Source organism: Manacus candei, unplaced genomic scaffold, assembly GCF_025592945.1.
Source record: "Manacus candei isolate 608988 ecotype Guabito, Panama unplaced genomic scaffold, ASM2559294v1 h1tg000005l, whole genome shotgun sequence".
NCBI classification, from domain to species: domain Eukaryota; kingdom Metazoa; phylum Chordata; class Aves; order Passeriformes; family Pipridae; genus Manacus; species Manacus candei.
Genome location: NW_026138053.1, coordinates 3175086 through 3194173, shown reverse-complemented (window position 1 = coordinate 3194173; position 19088 = coordinate 3175086). Strand labels below are relative to the sequence as shown.

The following is a 19088-nucleotide window of genomic DNA, read 5'->3' as shown; positions in this document are numbered from 1 at the left end:
AGTAAAAACAGGAAAAAAACAACAATAGAAAATATTCTATGTTTGCCCTTTTTCTTCCAATAATTATTTTCCAATCCTCAGTGTCAGTTTTCAGCCCAAAGGCTCACTCGTTTTCCAACCATGCAGAATATTACTGGGAGTTTTTAAGATTCTGACATATCTGACTTTCAACCTCCTTAACTGTGTTCTGGGGCTGAAATGTTTTAACATCTCAGACTGCACTGAGAACAGCAAACTGAGGCAAAATGAACTACTTAACTAAGGCCTCTATGTGAAGAGAGAATGGAGGGAGGCACATTTCCATGGCTATTCCAGTCTTTGTCTGAGGTTAAAAAATCCCGTTCTCTGTTTGAATAAGAGCCTTCATGTTTGACCAGGGCTTCTCAATGTGTGCTTTGAGGATTCCTGAGCAATTTATTCTCCCACCTCTAAAAATTGGAAAATCTCTTAGTGCCTTTATCCAGGCCAAGTCATGGGCAGATAAACAGCCACAATGTTTATAGATCTTCTAACAAGTAAAAGGAATTAAGTAATCTTTTGGGAACTGGCTGCTCACCTACATGTGTAATGATTGTCTTTGAGCATTGCTTATTCCCACTTTCATAGCACCTAAATTCCTTGCAAGTCTCTCAAAGGTTTCTCCCTTTGCTAAAGAAAAAACTTCACATATTTATGTTTTCAGATTATTTTTTAATTATTTTTATTCATTCTTTTTAATGGAATAGTTGCCTCATTTTTTGTAGTTTATTGTATTCTCAGGGTGAATGATGTAAGGGGTGTTATTAAGGTGGTGCACATTAATCTTAGTGTAATAAGGCTGTTACTGAGGTCAGTGCCAACCTTGTAAGAGGGATTCATGTGTTTTCTTTTCCAAGTGTGTTGAGTGGCTGGATCCTCTCCACAGAGGATGTTTAAGCATGAACTAAGAGGCATTTGGATCAATATAGTTGATTACCTCAAAGACAAGGGATTTTTCTATCCTTCTGCTGGGGAGCTACTGACTTGTGGTGTCTTATGGTGTCCCAGCATTTCACAAGGGTGTCTGGTCCAGATCACCATATGTGTCATGCAAGTGAGATGTTTAAATAGATCTGGTGGGAGCCTGGCAGTTAGGCACAATCCTCCTGCCCCCATTCTAGCTATCCAGAAGGGATACTGGATATTGGGTGTGATATGGCAGTGGAAATGTGCAGTTGGGGCTTAAAGTGGTGCTTGTGCACTTTTGTGCCTTTTGCTGGTTTTATTAAAAACTGTTCCTAGGAAAATTATTTAAAAGGTATTTCTGAAGGTTAGAGTTAAATTACTTGTTTTGGGCTCCTGTGAGATTTCATCTGAATCAAACCTTTTATCCCTCTACTTTGATTTCATAAGGATGGAGATTGGGATAAGGAAACATAAGTTTCCGCTCCCACCACGCTGGTGATGAACCAAACACTGTGTGTTGCCTGCCTTGCTGAAAGATCCCAGGGAGATATTAGTGGGAGATCACAGCCTTAGAAATGAGGAAAGGCTGGAAGAAGGGAAGCCTGCCTTAGTGCTTTCAGATGGTTTTAGCGTTTCTACAGTTCTGGAGTAACTTCTGGTGTTTTCCTGGAAACAAAACAGAAAAAATACAAACTGTTCAACTAAATCAGAGACTCGCAACCAACTCTGGTTTCCCCATAAATTGGATGGGGTTTCAACTTTCATAAACCAGCTGCTGCATATTGTGCTTTTGGCAGTTGGGTTTCATCAGCATTAATTGCAAACTGGACCCTGCACAAAGCAATAAACAGCGAGTTCTCTCTGACTGGTTCCTTTCTGATTGGCAAGAGAAGGGCAGAAATGTGTGTCTGTCACCAGACTTTGTATCACGACCATTCTTGGGAGGAAACAAGCAGGATGGCTGATAATACAGGCGTTGGAGTGTTACCTGTGCAGGAGAGAAGCATGGACTTCTACTGTGTTGCCGCAATAATGTTTTATCAGTAAGACTTAGCACTCATTTTTGAAGGATAATCAGTGTACTAGGAGGTTCTCACTCTGGCATGTCCCAGAGATCCATTGTGTATTTACATATACTTCAGTTGGAGTCCCCCATCTTCTGTACAGACCGAGGTCTCTGCATATTGTATTACCTTGAGCTATGGCCTCGTGTTCCCAAATGGTTCTTTTTCCAGGTTGAGTTTCCTAACTCATCAGTTGTCACCTGAAACTTGACTTGGTCACCTTTGAGACAAGATTGAGGGATTTAGGTCTTTGTTAAGGCTTTGGGGTGAAAGCTTCATAAAACTCATTGTTTCCATGCAAAGTCTCCAGAATTCAGCTGTTTGAGATGCCTTTCAACCTGAAAAGTCAAAGAGAAATATACAGGTGGAGGACAAATCCAGGCGAATTTAAACCAGGTTATTGATTCTTGTATGAACCTCATTGAACTGTGAAATGACTGTAGTTCATACAGCCCTTTTCCAAAGCTTTATTGACCATGGATTAGAGGACTTTATGAGCCATGAATTGCAGGGCTTTTATGAACTATGCATTTCTAGGAGATCTCATAGGCTTCCATGGAAATCTTAGGGTGTTTTTTTAAGCTACCAACAGAGAAACAAAGGAAATGAACGCAGGAGAACAATCTTAAAGGAACATCAAAGGTCTGACTCCAACCTATAAAAGCCAGGAAATCCATAATTAATGGTTCCACTAAGACTTCGGCTCTCGCAGTCGTTTGGGTCTGATCCGAGGTTATAGCTACAGTCTGAAATGGCCTCGTGAAAAACGAGTCATCATTTAATGTCACACATCATTATTAGTTATTTACTTTCAGTTATACCTTGGAGATTGTCCTTTTCTTTTTGCTCTGTCTTAACAGCTGAGGCATTTGAGTTGGCACCACTGAGTGGACAGTGTTTAGATTTGTGTGCTGGAGGGTTAGTACCGCTGCGGAGGATGAGAAAGCTTCTGCTCTGTCTTTTATCCTTGTCTTTGACAGAGCTAAGATTTGCTGATCTCCTGGGTAATCAGCTACACTGAAGGCTATTAAAAAATAAAAAATGCTGATGAAATGTGTGGTTTCCTCTCCCTTCTGCCTCCTTCCCCCAAAATCTAAACAAACTGAAAAAGTCCTGCCTCACTGAAGTTTCTGTTTGAAATTGTTTGTCAAGAATCAAAATTAAATGGAGATTGCAAGTAGCAAGATTTTTTTTTTCTTTGACTACTTGATTTTGCAGAAATGTGCAGATCTGAAGTCTGTCCTTGGGAGGAATTTGAACTTAGACAAAACTCATACCCTAGTTAGCTCCCATAGCCAAAAGCCAGCTGGGGCAGCAGGGAGGGGAGGCAAAACCCTTGGGCTGGAAGGCTGCAGTTTGGCATACAAACTGTGTTATTGTTCCTGTTGACACTGTGTTAGCTAAGCTTCCCCATGTAATATAAATAATTAATTACAGATCATTCACTGGCTTTTCATGATGAGATGCTCAGTGAATGGAAAGAGTAGAGAAATGTCTGTAACATTTCAAAGTGGTCAGTGAAGACCAGATCGGGGTCACACCTTTGCTGTAGCAGGTAAACAGTTGGAGGCTACAAACGAAACCAGTCCAAGAGAACAGAGAACCTCTCCCAGCTGTCAGGGAGTGTTATAGCTCCTGAACCCTAAGGCAAGGCTCCTGGGAAAAGGGAGGGAGGGGGAGTTAGTATCTGGGAGGGTGTTTCAGGAGGGGTGAGCTTTGGAATGAGCTGTGGCAGCTAGGGAATGAGAAGGAGAGAAGTACAGTGATGGGAAGAAAGAATTAGAGGGAATGTAATGGGCAAAGTCATTCCCACTGCCGAGGAAGAGATCTGGGTGAAGATGATGTTTGGAAAGGGACTAAGGATACACATTTCACTTGCATAGGAAAGAAATTAATGGAAAGGAATAATTCTAAGAAGAGAAAAAAAGAAGTTCTTGTCCCAGATGTAAGCTCAGCCCTGCAAAATCTGCCATTAGTGGGAAATTAAATTCATTCCCCCTGTAACTAGAAATGGCAGTTCTCTGATAGCCCAGTGCAGACTGTTCAACCCCAGATGAATGCAATAACATTATAAATATCAATTTATTTTGGAAGAAACAGTTTTGTAGGGGGAAAAAAATGTATACCAGTGATGGATGAAGGGAGACAATGTGTAATAAACTACACTGAGTGTGCCTGTATAGAGTGAACCTTATCAGTTTGGATGGAATTTAAGCACTTAGCCTGTTATCCTTTCTTTCAAGACAATGCAGTGATGGAAAACAGAACTCTTGTCAACTCAGACAAACTTTTAATTCCACTTAACTGCATCTGAAAGGTAAATTTCAGTAAATTAATCCAAATTACTTCCTTTTCACAACACATGGTGCTGAAATACAGTACTTAACTTCATTACAGAAAAGACTGCTTTTATTTAAAGGAGACCTAGACACCTTTGAAGTCTAACAGGTAAATTGTGGTCAGATGACTTCCCTCCATATGGTAGCTTTGAGCCTGAAATTTCCATCACTGGGGCCTTGTTTGTTTAAATTACCCCCTCTGCCTCCCTGGTAAGGACAGTGCTCGGGGAGTGCCTGCCTACTGATGGTCATGGGGAGGGGGATCACTCCCTCCTCCAGCCTGTCTCCCTGCAGCCAAGTGAGCAGTGCCACCATTGCATCTGTTTGCCCTGTGTTCAGCCAAGGATGAGGACACAGCTTCAGGGCCTCTCTGACTTGGAGTGAACCTGTCTTCCTGAGGGAGTGCTCAAGCAGCCAGGGACAGCAGGAGCATAGGTGTGTTGGAGTCCCGCCTTCCCTCCCTTGTCACACCTCTTTGCTTGTCTGAGGCTTGACTGTGTTGTGTGGCCCCTTGGCTTTCCTCCAGCACTTCTTTCTACCATTTCTTCCACCGTCCTCCTGGTAGGATTTCCTTCTTGGGAGGCCTTCATGGTCACGGTTCCTACCAGTGACTGCCCCCAGGCTCCAGGGTGTGGCATAAAAATACCTGCAGTCATCAGAAAAAGCTCGTGGTTTGACAGCTTGGGTCCCAGACCTTTCTGTCACACTGAGAAGTCTCAAAGCACCTCCTAGACAAAGGTTCCCTCCTGATTCCTTGGTGGAAGCTGAATATCTTGAATTGGCCTAAATTCTGCTCTTAGTTTGCCCAATTTTTGTACACTCTGATGGATATACAGTGTCCAGGAGAAGACATTTTGGCATTTTAGCAGTGCATCAGTTGGTCCTTCCCTCGAACATGCAGTCTTGCTTCTGTGAAGACATCCTCAGCTCCTCCTGAGCAGAGAGCAAAGCATGGGGCATTCTGCATTTTTCCTGTCTTAGTTTCTTACTCCTTCCATTTGACACCCCTTTAAGATGAGCAGATGGCTCGATGCCTCCTTTAAACGAGCACTGGTGCTGGCAGTTCTTTCATGGTCTTTGCACAGCCCCAGTTACAAAAGCCCTCCAGTGAAAGTAAAATATATAACTTATAACTCAGTGCAGTATACATAAGAGGTAACATCCGATACAGTGATGACATATCCTCCCTCCCTAGGTGGTTTTTATTGAGTCTTCTTGGATTATCAGCTTGGTCAGAGTGCACAGAACGTATTAATTAAAGCTGTGAAACCTGGGCTCAGCGCACCATCGTTTTTCAGCATCACAGTAACGATGGGAAGTCCTGACATTCCTGTCCAAACCTGTAGCATCTCCGTGCTAACAGACCTTCCCTGTCAGCTGGCTGTGACTGATAACTTCTTGCCCCTTGTAAAGTCCAAGGGTTAATTTGTTATTCTCCAGATGGGGCTGAAAAGATGTGCAGCCTCACTTTCACCTGCTAAACACATGAAAAGACCCACATGTTTTACTTTGTTCTGTTGTTCTTTATAATGTGCTGCCACTGTGTGATAGAACAAGAGCAGATAAAGAAAAACATGCAAAAGCCTTGCATATTTACTTTCACTGTTGCTTAAGTGTCTCACCACCAGTATGAACTATTTACACGAAGCAGTAGGCAAATCCTGTTTTAATGAAAGCTATAAATACCTGAAAGTAAAATCATTAGAGATAAAGCACATAGAAGTCTTTTGGAAAGAGAGGCATAATTTGTATATAAATTTCAGTTTTGTTTCATGAAACTAAATTCTTTATTGGTAATGCATTAGGTATTTTTTTAGTGAAATTTAAATCCATTTTGAATATTAAATCCATATTTCTGAAGGCGAGCAAGTAACAAAATTGGAGCACACAAAAGCTAGGATTTTTGAACAGTGAGGTATTTTTCAGCACTGGATATCCAAGAGCACTTTCTGCTTCTTATTCCTCAATGCTGATTAAGATTGAAAATACAATGCAAGATGTTTTATGGAGCCTATTAAGAGCTTTTTCTTCCTTTCTTGTTTTCTACTTCCCATTTGGGATGTGTTGAGTAAAGATAGTCTATACTATCTATTTATATGTGTCACAGCTTGATATATTTATGACTTGGGCTGGACACAGCCCTACCATTGCTAGATTTGTTAAGCTGCCTAAGATCTGTTGGATGCAGCACAAACAAAATGTTTGCTTAGGATTCAGTTTCAAGAAGAAGCAGCTGCTGAGTTTTGATAATCTCTTCCTCTGTGATGCACATCCCCACTTGTTCTGCTGTTTCTCAGCCAGCGCAGTCTCATTTCCTCATCCACTGCCAGGACTCCTCTTGATTTTGGACAACCTGTTAAATTTTCAGTTCCATCATTCTCCATTTTCTGCTTAAATTTTCTCTTTCTCCAGTACTCTTTCTACTTGTCTTTTTAAACTCTGTCTGCACTTGCTTGTATGAGGCCTGGAGCAAGGAGTAAGAAAGGACCCCTCCAGCATCTCCATCTGCTGCACGCAGCTCCACCTCTCTGAGCTCACTTTGCAGGAGGCTGTGATCATACAAACACTGCACTTTGCTTTGCAGTCAGTCCATGCCAGTGAAAGTGTGGGTTTTTGGAGCCTGCAGCCTTCAGCAGAACCTCTTTGAGAGGGGGACATGTCTCACTTGTATCTAGCATGTCCTTGTCACCTGGCATTAATGCAGACTGCAGTAAAAGGAGGAGGCAGAGCTAGGCATCCTAGGCGTTTTTTGATCAGGAGGTACATCTCCTCCATGTTATTTCATCCTCTTTGCTTTTCCCGCCATTTTCACACAGATATATGTGCATCCAAGAACACTGCAGAGTGGACAAGATAGTATTAAATCCATTTATTCTTTGCTAAATTCATGGACATCGTAAAGCAGTCCAACCTCTTTCTGCTGATGCTCTTCCTTCTCTTGACAACTTAGCAGCCCTGTGGGCATCTGTGATGGTGGCCAGTGCCAAGGACTCTGTTGCAGTGAGCCATGGTCTAGACACCTGCAATGATAAGTCATTAGCAAAACCATTGTTTATGCTTATGCATTGGATCAGTTTTTTATTTCTCAGACATCAGAAATGCACTTAGTGGCAGAAGTGCACTAAGCTTAAGAAAAGGTGCCTGTGCTTATAAACGTAGAAGCACATTTATTTTACCTGTAGCTTGTTTAAACGTTAGTGTTAAGCTACCACGGTCAAATAGGTTAGATTCTGTTTAAAGTCTTCAGTTTCCCATCCACAACTACTCAGTCATAAAAATAAGGCTTCAGGACTAGACTTAGAGTACAAAGTGTCTCCTGTGGACCAGGGCAAAAAAGAAGGGTGCTTATTCCACTGATTAACACTAAGTGAGTTTGACTGTCTTCTGTGTTAATGTAAGGCTTTTTCTCCAGCTATTTTTAGTCTGTTCCAGAGTGTGTCCCACTGTGGTCTGGTATGCAAGAGCTTTGCTGTGAGGTTTGCAAACACTTGTATTTCTGTGTTGTGAGAATAGAGCATTGTGTGTTATTGGAGCGTGTGTTCTTTTGGCGATGGAAAGGGAAGGCAGACCACGCTTGTGATCCATGCACATGTTTGTTGTTGCCTGTGAATAACCATGTACAGCAAATGGGCTCTGGAAGAGAGCTTGTTAGCAGATGTCCTCATGGCCCTTCCAATTTATAAATATGAGCCTTGACATTTATATTTTCCATATCCAGGGCTTTCACTAGCCAGATGTTCCGAAGTTTGGCTTGTTGGAATCTTTAACAATGACTCCTCATGGCATATTGTCTATTGCACACAAAAGAAATAAAGCCATATATCTGGCTCTTATCAAACAGATAAGATGGGAAAATGCACTGAGTACCCTCAGGTAATTCCTCTAAACCTGAACTGCACTTTTAACACAGCTCTACAAAACACTCTATGTTCACTGGGCTGAAAAATAAATTGTCTGGCTTAACAGGCAGAGAAAATTCGATACACAGTAGCACATTTACCCTGCGGTTTGGGGTGGGTAAGGAGTGTGGTTTGTGTTATCTCACAAGGCCAACTGTAAAAGTGCTGACTGGGCTGATGCCCAGGATGGTTTGGATTCCTCACACAATGAATGGGTAGTAAAGCACCTGCGCTCCCAGTATTGCAATTCTGGATACAAGGGATTTTCCTTTAGCAATTGTTTTTTTCCCTGTGGAGCAGGTGGTGGCCAGCTCCACATTCAGAGTCCTGACCTGCAGCACTACTCAGCTGACAAAATGTGGCTGTTCCCATCTTCAGAGCAAATGGAATTGCTCCCTAGCCTGGTACAGCCAGCACTGACCCTGCAGGGAGGTTGGACCTGGGATTTGGAGCTGCTGGGGTCAGGAGCAAGACTTTTCCCCACTGCTGAGGCAATGGAAGCAGAAGAGACCCAGCTGTGCTGTTCCTTGCACTGCACCCATCAGAGAGAAATGTTCATAGAGTCCTCTTAAAAGCTGGGTTTGGGTTGAAGATGGGACCTCTGAGAGGACTTTACTGTGTTAATGGCTGCCTCTCTGCCCCAGGGATACGCAGATGTGTTGAAGAGATCACTTACCATCTAAAAGCCAGAACAAACCTTCTAAAACACTGCAACCCTAGGTTGGAATTAGTACGTATTTGAGTGACCTACATATCTAGCAGTATCTAAAGCCTCAAAAATTGCAAATCTGCTGTTCCTCTTAGCAGAGTTGCGTAAAATCCATAAAATGTAAAATATTTCATCATCCAGTGAGTTACTGTAAAGAAAAAGAAATGTCTTTAAAATTCAGTGGAAATGCAAACACACAACACTGTCAATGCTAGCCCAGAGGAAAAAGGTAATATATATGGGATTTATTTCTGGTTCTGCTATTCCCCCTCTGACTAGTGAGTTTCATGCCCTGGAAAATTAAGTGAGGAAAAGTGTGACAGGGAGCAAGGCAGCATTACTGGTTTGGTGGGCAGTTGGTTTATAGGAGGGGCTTAACCACAGTTGTACTGTGGTAGCAGGCTTATCTAAGAAGACAGATTCACTGTAGAGTGAAACAGGAGGAAATTGGATTCCCTTACACTCCCAGCAGCACAGGGTACACTGCAGGCTGGAAACCCAGCAGGATCCCAAAGGGCAGCTGTGGTCTAAGTCCAGTTACTTGCTGGGATGAAGGAAAAGTAGGGTTTATTTAAATTCATATGGTTTTAATGCTGTAAAAGCCAGGTTCCTGCAATTATGAAAATGCCAGCCCAAATTCAGATTTTGCTCAGATCTCCTCTCTACAATTCCAGAATAACTTAACTGAACAAAGTAAGCTTTATACCTGGGGCCTGAGCCTCAGATGAGGGAGCCAACTTAGTGCCTGTGAGCTGCTGGGTGTCAGGGATGCCTCACACAGCAGCACCATGGAGAGACGTGGTGTGGACCACGCTCTCAAAAGCTCAGTTCGGCAGAGACATTTCAGGGTCTGTGTTGTGACACCCAGCAGGGAAAGGTTTTGCAGGCCTTCCATCCCTGCAGGCCAGCAAGCAGCTTCTTATGAGCCATTGGTGGCATCTCCAGGCTTTCAGAGGGTTTGGAAGTGCTTGAGGAGAAGGAGTTTGTGCTGTGGCTGAGTATCACTGTATTTGCTTTGCCAGCAGCAGGAGGAACCCAAACCCTGTGGGCAATGCAGCAGTTTAATGTCCGCGGCATTTTTGCCTGGTAGATGTGCTCTTTGAACCTTTTTTTTTTTATTTTGTGAGTGAATCTGTTGGCAAGAAAAAGAAGCCAGTGCTTTTGTTCAGCGGTACAAGCTTGAATTCAATACTGCTTCAGATATTTTCAAAGATCTGACCCAACCTTAATTATTCTTACTAAGAGAGACACTGGAAAAATACAAGCAGTAAGCAGGAAAGTGAGGGCAGTGAATCAGAGAGAAAAATGTGATACAGACTAAGCAAAGAGAAAAACTGTTACGTGGAGATGGAAAAAGAACAGGGAGAAGGAAAAAGAAAATTAAAATCAAATGGAAAAATGCAGTATGTTGGACATCCATTTAAACCAGTTTATATTTCGGTTGTTCATTCTGTCCCTTAATACATTGCACAGGCATCTTCTTAGCTGAAATAATTTTGTCTTATAAAACAGTCTCAGAGAAAATACTTAATTTGACAGGATGTTTTAGGTATTTTCCCACTATCACCTATTCTAAATTACTTTAAAATCTGGAGGGGAAGGTCGATATCTTTTACAGTGTTTAACAAAAAAGTGACAGGGTCAAATATATACATCTCTATGAATGTATGTGTTCCCCAAGCACATCTAAACATGCATGGTTAATTCTATGCATCTGCAAAAAATATTTGAGCCATAGGGCCCACACAATGCCAAACAAACACTGGAGTGCACATAGGAGAGGGCAGAGCAAGTCACTCTGGTTCTAATTAATTGAAAGGTTGAGCCCAAGATGTAAAATATGGATTCTGATTTTGACCACCCCAAGAATATAAATTATTTTGCATGTGGGGCTGCACGGGGTGAGAGCAGGCAGTTTGCAAAACACAGACAAAAAATAGTTATTACCCCCATGTGTGGGGTTTGGTTCAAAATCACCTGATTGCAGCACCATCAGATTAACTCTTTATGTGTCGTATATTAGCAGGTTGCCCAAAAATCTTCACAGATTGCATCACTGGCAAGAATTCCACAATAATAAGCCCATCTGTGTATGCACCCTTGATGTTCCTGCTTACTTTGGCTGTAATAACTGCAATCATTATCTGCCCAAGGACCAGTGAAACAAGTATTTGATTCGTGATGATGAGAGCCTTAATTGCACATACCAATCAGGTACACAGCCAGATGTGTGCAGTGGGTGGGGGCGAGTCTGGGGATAGATTTGAACCCAAATCACTATTTAGACTATCATGAGCACATCCTGGCTCAGATGTCAGTGCAGAACTGGTGGAACAAAGGGCTCTGAGCTATCCCCTCTTAGCAAGGGCCAGGGCAAAACTGGGATACATTATCCCAGCTCTGTGATTGCCTCGTCCCAGTGCAGTATCACAAGGGGATATTCTTAGGATATTAGAGAATCATCAAAGCATTTCTTAGAAGGGCAAAGGAAAGAGCTAATGTTGTCATCTCCTGTCTCGAGACCACCCAGACACTACAACAAATCATGGGTCTTCAGCTACAGTATCTTGAATTACTGTTCACAGGGATTTTAAAGAATTTAATGTCTTTTTTTTCCTATTTTTTTTCCTTTTTTTTCCTTTTTTTTTTTTAGGATGACATGTAGTTTCCTGATGGGCTGGTTTTAATAAGGTAAAAATCTTTGTTGTTGCCAAATCAGAGAGGAATATAACATCTTTTAGTCATTAGATGGGAATGGGGTAATTACTCAGAGGGTGTGCTTCAAAGGTTATTGGTTTTTATAATGTTCTGTGTTTTTACACCATTCTGCAGTTGCCTGGAAAGGAGCAGCAGGCCTGATTCTGCCACTGCCACACGTAGGATTTGTATTTGCAGGGTTTTCATAAAGGACTTCATGGCAGGAGGTTGAAAATGGCCATACACAGTCTCCTCTGGGGATGGAGAAAGTTAAATCTTTCCCTGAGGTGCAGGAAACTGTGCCACAAGCTGCAAGTTGACTTCAGGAAAGAGCCCTTGGGCTGTGCTGGAGTTGTTTCTAACCTGCTCCTTCCCTACCTCTTAGATGCATCCTCCTGTCCACCTTTGCATCACTGTGTCTCCCTCCCCTCAGGCTGCATTGTTGTGACAGCAAACTCCTTTTTCCTGATGCAGGAGTCTCCACTGCCCCCATCCGTTCCCGTCCCATCCCTGTCCCCTCTTTTGGCCCCATGGCAGATAATACACTTTGCCTTAACAACCTGACCCACCTGTGGCTTTAGGGTGCCCCTGCAGTGCTCAGCCTTGCTGCAGGTCAGTGTCACTCCAGGGCTGAATTTGTCATCACAGAGATGTTTTACAGGTGGCCTGGGCCGTCGGGACCTGCAAATCACAGTGAGAGCCTGCAAAATGCTTCACGTTGGGTTAATGGTGGTGTCACACTAACGCTTCAAGGTCTTGACTCAGATCTGAGTCAGGGGAGTCATAGAAGTAAAATGATTTCACGAGGTTTTGATGGTTCCTTGGTGGGTGACTCGGGGATAAAAACCAAATCTCCTGGCTTCCAGCCCACAGCCCATCCTGAGAGGGGTCCAAAAGTGCACCAGGGGAATCTGAGCTGCATTTCAGCACTGAGCCTCCTCCTGTTTACACCATCATGGCCCCCCTGGAGCCCCTGACCTAAGCAAGCCACCTTCTCCTCCTTCATGTCAAACTTCAGAGCCAAGACCCCATGGAGGGTGCAGCAGCTGCAGCCCAGCCGTGCCCATTACTGGGGAGCTGCTGCAGGACTGCAGAGGGGAGCTGTGTCCCCACCAGCTGCCGCTTTTTGCACTGCAGAACCAGCAGTTTTCCTATTCCTCACCTGCCCTTCCCTACCAGTCAGAGCCCTCGCTGGGGCCTGAGCTTCACTTGGGATTCAGGAGACCTGAATTCCAGAGATAGAGATTATCAGAAGCAGCTCTCCTCACCTACCTTGGTGCCTTTGTGGGGAAAGGATTGTCCTCTGGAGATGCCTTGTTCCCCATATACTGTAGCAGGAAGACAGCTGAATAGCTCTGACTACAAGCCTGCATCTGACATAGCTAAAATTAATGCCACCCTTTAAATCCTGTTAAAGGCCAGTCAGGTGAAGGACTGCCTGTGATTCTGCTTAATGGCACCTTCTGCAGGTGCTGCTGGCAGCCTTGGTCCTGCACATTTGTGAGGTGAAGTTGCCTCACATTACTTTCCTTCGTCCCCCAGGCATCTCATCCTTGTGCACAGTGTCCTGCTCCCCACCTGTGCTTCAGTACATGGTGAGAGTGTGGCTCGTGGTCCTTGCTCACAGCTTTCTGACCTTTCAGAGCCAGTGCCTGGTGAAACTTGTGCTTCCCTTTCCATCTTTTCCCTCAATATCCTGTTCTTTCTCCTAGAGATAAGCCATGGCAGATGTGGTCCTAGCAAAGAGCAGGGGTGGGGGATTAGACCTCTACCAGGGTACTTGCACTGCTCTTTGCTTCCCCCTTTGAGTGTGGGAGGCTCACAGGTGCCCACTTGAAGGAGGGGGAATAGCCTGCTGTCAGTCCCCAGAGGAGCCAGAGCATTGAAATAAGGCAGGATCAGAGCTTGACATTCCTTTCAGATGGAAAGGTGGTTCCCATTTGAGTCTCATCAGAAGGAGAGCTGAGATCAACAGCGAAGGGTTGCTGAAACACTCCCAGTGCTGTTGCTGAGCCCCTGTTGATGGCGTGGCTGCCGCTGCCTCCCCGTCACACTGCGGCTGTGCTGCTCCCAGAGAGGGTGGGTGCTTGCACTGTGGGAAATGGCCAAAGACCCAGGCTCCCAGTAACCCTGGGCTAACAAGAAAATAGTAGAGATAAGGCTCTTCTTTGGCTTTTCCCGTGTCTTCTCTGTTGGCCCCAAACCAGTGTGTGATGGTGCTTACTCATTCCGACAAGCTACTGCAAATAAGTAGTGGCCTCCTCTGGACCAAAACTGGATTCCTTAATCAGATCCAGGTTGGATTATTTTTTTTTTTTAATGTACTGAACCTTGTGAAAGCATGAGCCTCTTGGCCTCGATCCCACAAAGGGCTTTAGGATGTGCTGAGTTGTAGGTATGTGAATACTAGCCTTGCTGGAAGCACTCGTGTGCTCACAGTGCTTAGCGTCCTGCTCGTCTGGGACCACGAGACTCAGCATCCTGCTGGATTTATCCCTCAGGCTGCAAGAACAGTGTCTGCAGGGAAGGCAGTGATGAAGAGATAGATGAAGCTTGGGGGGAACTATGTTAATCTGAAGAATCCCTTCCAGAAACACGTGAAATAATAATATGGAAATTTCAGGACATGAGGACTTCACATTCCCCTTGAGAGGTTACTCTAGTGATTTTCACAGTTACATGCTTGTGACATATTTCTAGTGTGATTTCTTTTCCCCCCAACATACTCTTTTTTGCTCTTGGCTGAGCACCTATTCTTTTCTTTCAAATGTGTGGTCAGACTTCTTGCCAGCCATCTTGTTTGCATACTGCAACGGATTGGTCCCAGCACTTTAAGCAGATGTATTTTTCAAATCTTGATTAATAAATTTTGGTGACATAAATAGGTCTGGTTAGTTCCAAGAGTAATTGTCTTCACTTGCAGAACATTATTTCTGATCACCAGAAAAATAGTATGATCAACTCCTTTCACATCTGTTCATTAAATGAAAAGGAGAAAAAAAAAGTAGGGCAAATTTTGTTTGAAAAGAAACAGGAAGCATATGCTTAATATCACTTAAGGAAACCCCTAGCCATCATAAGGTTAACATCAAATCACAAATGCAAAACAGTCATTATTGTATTTACTCAAAAATTTTCTTTCACTTTACTAGCTTTTTAGGTTTTCAGTTGAAACATGCATTTTTTTCAGGGCTCAGTCTAGCTTCTTTCATCAGATGCTATCATAAGAAAGGCTGTCTGGGGCAACATTTGTTTACATTTATTAAAAATAATTGTCATGTGTTTACATAGCTCCTTTGATCTACAAAAATCCCCAAACACTTAGTAAGTTATGCTTAAAAGGGTTACTTCCTCCACCCTGAACAGAACCGTGTTGGGACTGAGGCATGGCAGCAGATTAAAAATGCACAGAAATATCACGATAATTGGGTTGGTCCTCACCCCCTCAGAGCACCATCAGTTTTCCATGAGCTTCAGAACAGTTACTGGGACCATAAAGGTGGTTTGGACTTTAGAGCAAAAGGTAGTGAAAATACTCTCTTCTTGGAGATTCCCTATTTTTCATGCACTTTGCAAATAAAGAGGCAGTGGTACCTACTGCACGAAGCACAGGGCTAGTGGTACCTCAGCTGGACATACTGTTTCCAGTTTGGGGCATCTCGTTCCAGAGAAGACACTGATCATCCAAGCAGAGCCAGGGGAGAGCAGAAGAAAGGATGGAAGGAAAGCACGTGAGGGCTTGTGCAGAAAGGTAGAAGGGAATTGTTTGTTTAAAAAAGAGAAGGCTGAGGTGAAACATGGTTAAATATGCAAAACACGTGAAAGGCTGCTGAGAAGAGGAAAGGAATAAACCTGTCCATGGGGATAGGATAAGTCCTGAACTTAGCAAGGGAGATCTGGTAAAACATTAGGCAGTAATTCTGAACATCATAAATGGTGAAATTCTGCAGTAGATGTCTGCAGAGACTCTGGAATTGCTATCATTGCAGGATTTTCTTGAGATTGGATTAGACAAAAATGTCAGGAGGGGTTTAGATCTTGTTCCTGTCTTTGAGCCAAATGGGCCAAAAAGACTCTCCGGGTCCAAACTTCTGTCCTCCTGTGGTGTCACAGATGGTCAGATGAGCCCTGCTTAGGCGGGTGAACCAAGTCACACTAAAAATTAGGTTTCGAGTTCTATGCAAAATGTTCACAGGCTAAACCTTCAGAAATTCCTTCAGTGGGTTGCATGTGTGTTTGTTTTATTTTTCAGCTTTAAAATGCTCCCAAATCATCAAGGTGCTTGAGCACCCGCCCAACTTAGAGGGCTTGAATCATGTAATTGGATTCAGTAGGGTCTGTGCACAGAGCCTGTGCCTGAGGCCCCATTTTTGGGGAAAGTTTTACACATTCTAATGATGGTAAGACAATGTATGAGTAATGCACCCATTTGAAAAGCTGCCCTATTATCTGATCAAAAGTACAAGCTCGTGAATACGATACCGCAGGTCATTTGGCTAAAACGTACCTGGAGTCTTCCAAGTTTTTAAAACAATCCCATACACAGAAGCAAAATAGAGAGGTATGAACAGCAGAGCCGGTGGTTGCCTGTTCACCACAGATCATGTGGAATGTTTTATTAAAGATATTTTTATCAGACGCAAAAGACTGAAACACAGAATATCCTGGGCTGGCAAGAGAAGACGTGATAATAATTTAGATTATTATCCCACAGATCTGTGATTCATTTTTATTATTCTCTGTGCTCATTTCTGCAACGATCAAGTCCTCCCTGAGGAAGGTTTCTGGTTGAGTTCAGGGGACTCTGCTGCTGCTTTCATCCTCGGGGAAGGTCCGAGGGTCAGTGAGATGCTACGTGCACATGCAAACGTGCTCAGAGGGAGTTTGCAGAAGTCATCTCCTGACACCAGGGCCACCTCTAAGATTAGGTTGTAATCTAACCTGGCTGTCCAGGGCCCTTCTGTAACCCCTAGGAAGTGAAAGACCCTGAACAAGAGTAAGTACTCCCTAGAGACTTGCACTGCAATGAGGTGGACCACCTTCTGGAATGGTTTCTCTCCCCATTCACTGTAGAAACAACCTAGTTACAAACTGGGACCAGACATTTTACAAGGAGCTGTAGCATTTGGTAAAAGGCATCATTCTTTTTAAATATCTCCGAACCACTTTGGCAGTCAGCTAAAAGTACATTTAAGAAAATGTTTTATACGAATAAACAGTGATTCATTTGCTATTAGCATGCTTTGCTTTGTACACATTAATGGAAATGCACTGTTCTTCTCTTGTAAAGCACTTAAGGACCTTTTCAAAATAAACAACCCCACCTAACTATTTATCTTGACAAGAATGCATTTATAGCAATCTAATGTCTTGAAAACAGAAAATTGCCTCATTGACTGAGGAGAAGTGATCAAAAATTCTCAGGTCTTTCGACAGGAAACTCCAGGGTCTTAAGTAAACTGGGGGGGGGGGCGGTGGTTTCCCTAAAAAAATACCTGTTTTCAAGGGAAAAAAGAAAATCAATTAAAAAAACCCAACAAAACACTTCTGTAAGTTGACTAGAAAATGGAAACATCATACAGAAACATAAAATGTTGATTTAAGGCTGCTTTAGGAATCTCTTAGATGTAGTTGGCTGATGAGTGGGCTTGTGATTCTTTTATGGGCGTCCTGGCCAGCCCTGGTACACAGAACATCCCTGAAGAGCAGAAACACAGTTTGTGCAAAGGGACATTTTAATCTCACTGGAAGATCAAGCCCATAGAATGTGTCAGGAACAGGATACACATAAACTGCAAGTCTTTATGGCATTTTGGTGATGTTTTTTAAATTGATGTTGAAAACCAGACCCTCCTTGTAGTTTAAAATTTAATTTAGGGCTACATTCTGTAGTTCCATAAAGTGACAATCAGTAACCAAAAGATGAGGACAAGCACCTACCCTTACATATCTTAGGGAAACTTGGTACAGGGGAAAAACCCCAAAACTGTGATCCTGTTATCAGTGCTGCCAGATCTGTGCACCACATCATCACTCAGCAGGATAAATGAGGTCTGGATCAGAAACTGGAGCCTGACTGCATTTCTGTTGGTTTATGCATAAAGTGCAGTGCCTCATTTTGTCAGGTTTGCTTTAATGATGCTTTGTGTTCACTGTGGGAGTACCATTCATACTTGATGTTACTTACATTACAGGAGCTTGGAGACACAGTGCCTGGTCTGGTATCATTCTTGCCAGCACTAAAGCATCTGCTCAAAAAAAACTGGACAGTTTTGAAGCAGCAGCATTAGTTTATCACTGATCAACTCTTTGCATTAAGTGACTGCAGCAGTTTTGATGCAATATAGCAGAAGCTCTAAAGCTATGTGTCTTATATCATCACTTCAAGACATAAACCAACCACTGCCCCTGGGAATTGAGATAAGAGCTTTCTCTTACCAGCCTTCATTTCAGAATGATCTGTTTACAGCAGTTTGTTCCTCTGGAACAAGCACAGCTCCTCACTGTCAAAGTCCCAGTGCTGGTTAGATGGATTATCTGCTCCCATGAAGCAATTCCTATGTCTTTAATTCCAGACTGCCTTTTCTTTTTACTCTAATTCATTGCACATTAGTTAAGATCACTTCTAGCTACAGAACAACTATCCCATCCAGAAGGTGTGGTGACAGTAAAAAGGATGAGGGAAGAAATGAAGTGACTTCTCCCAAAATCTGAAGTGTAATGTGCAGTGATTGTCTGTGGGATTTGAAGTTGACCCTCATGTGTGTTTACCAACGCACTGATCTTCTCAGTTTGTGATTGATTCAGCACATTTAAAGCATCTGTTCTAAAATCTATCTTGGTATTGCTTAGACAGAAAAAGACAAAAGCCTTCAGATGCTTCTGAATTCTATTTCTCTGCATGAATCTGAAGTAAGGTATTGTTCCTTTTATCTGATATTATGCAAGACACGGCCTTTTTCTTCCAAGGTCAGGATCTCGGATACTGTAGCTAAATATTTATAGGACTGCATAGCTTCTTACCCCATTAAAAAATTATTTGACAGTCATTTTCAGTGCCTCCAAATCATGAAAGATTTAGAGAATCTGCAGGTATTAGTGTCACTTCTTGTTTTAAGGAGAACTTGCTTTTTCACTCCTTGCTCCTCAGCAGAATGTCTTGGGTTTAAGTCCAAAATCCACTCTGTGCAGTTTGCATGCTCAGCTGTGCTGCTCTGTGACAACTGGTGGATTATGGATCATCCAGTAATGGATGCAATGGAGGCATTTTATGAAATGGAGATTACAACTTAAAACTTCCAAATCAATTGTAAATGGACCTTTTTGACCTCCAGTGTCATGGGAATCGTGATGAATTCCAACCTGCAAATTCAAATCAAAGTACTAACTCGAGCTACAATCAATAAGCAATCACACAGCTATTGAGGCAAATCCACAGGCAGGGACACTTAGCACT

The 19088-nt window shown here is 43.0% G+C and overlaps 1 protein-coding gene across 1 annotated transcript in view; it reads left to right on the top strand.

Annotated features, from left to right (window-relative positions):
- The window catches only part of TRABD2B (TraB domain containing 2B), a 274212-nt gene that overhangs the window by 251510 nt on the left and 3614 nt on the right, over positions 1-19088 (top strand). The window lies entirely within an intron of this gene.